This window comes from Anarrhichthys ocellatus, unplaced genomic scaffold (assembly GCF_004355925.1).
Source record: "Anarrhichthys ocellatus isolate YVR2014 unplaced genomic scaffold, GSC_Weel_1.0 scaffold12, whole genome shotgun sequence".
In the NCBI taxonomy this organism is placed as follows: Eukaryota; Metazoa; Chordata; class Actinopteri; order Perciformes; family Anarhichadidae; genus Anarrhichthys; species Anarrhichthys ocellatus.
The window spans coordinates 5,502,977-5,507,240 of NW_022280042.1; the positions used below are offsets into that span (position 1 = coordinate 5,502,977).

General features: G+C 40.3%; 1 long non-coding RNA gene across 1 annotated transcript in view; it reads right to left on the bottom strand.

The window, feature by feature from the left end:
• Positions 1–1,310, bottom strand: part of LOC116386013 (uncharacterized) — an 11,642-nt gene extending 10,332 nt beyond the window's left edge. The window contains exon 1 of the long non-coding RNA XR_004212930.1: positions 1,199–1,310. This is a non-coding gene — a long non-coding RNA (uncharacterized LOC116386013). The remainder of the gene's footprint in view (positions 1–1,198) is intronic.
• Between the last annotated feature and the right edge of the window lie 2,954 nt (positions 1,311–4,264).

Consider the following 4,264-nt stretch of genomic DNA (forward strand, 5'->3'; position numbering starts at 1 on the left):
GGGTCTTAAGACAAGAGGGCCAGACAGTGCAGCCGCAGGACAAATTGCCCTCCCAAAAAAGTCGGTCACTGCACAGTGCATGTACACTTGCGCTTTGTGATGGAGAAGCAAGAAGAGGCGGGGGGCGGGCGGGGGGTTGAACGTGTGTGTCACGGGGAGTAGCTGACACTCCGGGGGGGCTTCATGCAACACCATTCTCCTAGGGCATCTCGTCTGTCTCGGGAGGGGTATTCATGTGTGTGTGTGTGTGTGTGTGTGTGTGTGTGTGTGTGTCCCAGGCCATTGTCCCTAAAAGAGCTTGCTTGATGCAGGGTGACATATCTGGGGAGACAAGCCCTGGAGCCCAAAGTGAAGAAATAGTAAAAAAAAATTTAAAAAACTGACCTGGGAAATGGGTTAAACACACAGTTATGGTGGGAAAAAACGCCAAAGTTTGCTGCATTTCTTAAAATAAAATAAAAAATAACATGATATTAGCTTAGCATTAATCGTGTCACTAGCTGCTATAAATGCCAGTCACAAAAAAAGGTGTGTGCACTCCAAACTCAAACTCCCTCACGACAAACAAACAAAAACAACCATCCCTGACTAATATGTCCTGCTGTTTAGTCTGCTTTAAGACACTTTAACAGCCGTAATATGCTGCTTTAGATGTTGCTTTAACAGCTCCAAACAACCCGTACGCCCCCATTCACAAAAAAGAAAAAAGATTGACGCATGCAGAGAATTACCACCGCCCATCCCGAACCATTCACACACACTTTTACGCAGGCCCGTGCCTCCGTTTTACGACTTTTTCTCGCCAATAACACGGGTATACGGCAATGGAAGCGTGTTAGCGCTCTGTATGTTGCGTTAAAGCCTGAAGGCTCGGCCATGCACTAAAAATAGCTCAGCAACAATCGGCATAATAAACATCGCCTGTCTACCCCACCCCCCCCCCCCCACCACCACCTCCCTCACACTTCCCGCCCGCTTACAGCGCAAGAAACCGTATGGAGATATGAATAAAGACGTGAAATCATTCCTACCTCAAGTAGATACGTGAACAAAACCAAAAACAACCGGTGCGCAGACGTGGAAACTTCAGCCGGACATTGTTTTGATGAATCCTGTCTGTGCGTCGCATCCCTGAACTGAATATCAACATCAAAGCGGCGCGGATACACATTCATCCCTCGCGAGGACACAAACTCACCTACACGCGCCAGGAGGAAGCCAGTCGTCCCAACACGTGTCCCGCAGGGCTTTTTATTTCTCTCCCATGTTATACTCTGTTTTTTTTTTTGTTTTTTCTTCCTCTCAGCGCAGGGGGGGGGGCAAGAAAATTCATCTCCTGACAGATTCCGCCATACTGGATTTTTGTTACAGCCCCAGCGTCACATGGAGCGCCCCTGCATCTACCAGGGGCGGGCTTTAGCCTGATGAAAATGTGATTATCTGCGAGGGTACAGCGTGATATTATGGCCATTACTAAGGAAAAAGTCTCTGGGCGTGGCCTATATTATTAGAAATATCTCTGTGCAGTTCTAGCGCAGTCATTATTTGTTTTTAATAACTTTATGATGCTTTACATCTCCTGTAACGGCTATATTATATATTATATATATGTAAGAGCCAGTTTGTCTGTGATACACATCACAAGAAATAAAGGATATTTATTGACCATTATCACAATCCAGAATATTGTTATAGTCTCTTTCTGTGCAACTTTAACATGTTTTCTTTGTGTGTTATCTCTATAATAAAATATCTAAATACTCCTACATTATTCATGATTTGGGTGAGTTTATTATAACTTTATATCAACTCATAGTATTTTTGTCCATAATAACATCCCTATAATATACTTACACTGCTAGTTAGTTTATGAGGTTACTTTACAGTAACCTAATAATACCATTGTGATCATTACAGCTTTAATATCCTTTATTATAATCATAATAGGCACTTTGCATATGTTTCTAATAATCTATAGGTTTATCTACTGTGGTGTCATTATTACACTGCATGAATAGAAGCTGAAAAAAACGTTATAGATTATGGATTCATTGAAATCAATGTTAAGGGAAAGCTTGAGCAAATCAAGCTCATTCGCGACACATTTTACATTGTGTTATTACAGCTTTTTTTGTTGTAATTTCCAACGCTAGAAAGCATTTTGCAACTTTACTAACCCTCCTTCCATTATTCAACACTTTCCATAACTGTGGCAAAATGAACATAAGTCGTGGCAAAATGAAAGAAACATTTTTATCCAATTCTGGCTCATTGCAACATGAAACGCCTTCCCCACTGCCTCCTCTATAATCCAATATGCTTTTATTTCCATTATTTTATTTTCGATTTTGCATCTCAGCAGCCACCCACAGGCAAAACTGCCGCACCACTGCCTGGTTCAGCTGACTTGATAATTGTAATATGCTAACCAGCTTCTGCATAGGTTACATCTGCAGGCAGAGGAGGTGTTCTTCTAGTGCAGGAGGCAGCTCTGCTCTCACTGGTTCCTCTCATTCATACCTCCACAGATACATTTTGGATTTGATTCTGGTCCTGAATGGACTGAGCCGACCCACCAAAAACTTGAACATGATTTAAATTCAAGGAGAATTATCACCATTATATTTCCAAACCCTCATCTAGGCACAAAGGTCAGGTGCTCTTGTATCATTTAAATATCCTTAGAATATGTATAGTATATATATCATTTCTTTCTTGTCTGATGTACCGCCGCAGCACCGTCAGACAAACTGAAGTACCACTTAGTCAGCACCCTTCATGTTCCAATTGGTGGTTTATTTAACACTATTCATTATATTAAAGAAGATATTGTTGCAATAAGGTATTCACACTGTTGAACTGTTAAGATTTCGATCAGTTTGGTCAAGTTTGCACCTAATGCATCCAATTGTTTTCACTATTAATCCAATACTTTTTTAACAAGTTATTCATATATTTTAGTGTTATTTTCCTGTTTTTGTTCTTTTTATGTGCCTTGTGCATCCTTTATTATCATCTTCTTACAAAACACTTGTTATTAAAAGACACTAAACAAATAAACTTGCCTCTCCATCACCTGTTTATTCATCTAGGTCTCTATTTTAACAATACTTGTTATTTTTAGCTCGTCCCAGCTCTGTGCGTGCATTTATTAATCAAAGTCGCTCCTCTTTTTTGAGTACAGGGGGAGGCCAGTTGGGACAGCAGTATCCCTAGCAACAGAGGATTATTATTTCTGTGGATGAGATTCGGAGCATCGGTTACGTAAGGCGACTGGTCTTGGAGGCATCTCTGATGTTGTTGTGCTTGAGTAAGCTCTTTAGGGCTAAACCCTGTCTGTTTGCAGACCCTCTCCATCTGCATGTATGAAAACAAACATTAGATATTGTTATAATACATGTTTACATGCTGGACATCATATTCAACCAATCATAGAAAGGATGTTTGTGTTAATGAGGTGTTGCCAGTGTTAAATACAGTTTAATTAATGTTTGTGAGGACCTGCACAAAAAATCACACTTCCCTTAAGTAAAAAAAGTACTTAAATTAAATGAAAACTACCAGAAAATAAAATGCACTGAAAATATCTTAATTTTAACAATATTATATATACGCTAATAAATAACATGAGTTTGCACCTAGTAGCTCTGTCAGCTAAATGCTAACGGCACGCTAACACGCTCGCCATGACGGTGCTAACGTGCTGGTATTTAGCAACGATTACAGAGTTTTGGTTTAGCATGTTAGCATGCTAACATTTGCAAAATTAGCATTACATAAAGTAGCTAAATCTGCTTGTGAAGTGGTGGACAGAGCTAGCATGGCTCTTTAAAATATGTGTTAATGTGACGATGTTTGTCGATTATGATTATTTACAGATAAAATGCAAACTGCTAAACACCTTACACAATCATAATCTGAAAGACATTCGTCATTTGCGACACAAAAGCACTAAGTCTAAACTTTTCTGTCAGGGAGCACAAATCTTTCTTGGTCATCTGCATTGTTTGTCGACGGGCTTTTGCTGACGCAGAAGTGCATAAAACACTCAAATGTGTGTGTGTGTGTGTGTGTGTGTGTAGGTGTGTGTGTATGTGTGTGTGTGTGTGTGTGTGTGTGAGAGCAGAGCAGTGATGTCAAAGCAGGGATTAGATTGGTTTATATTGCCCAGAGCAGCACATTTGCAATTCAGTGAACATCACACTCAGGTCGGCAAATCGCTGATCATGTTGGTTGAACTATTTTGCATCCAGGTGTGTGTGTG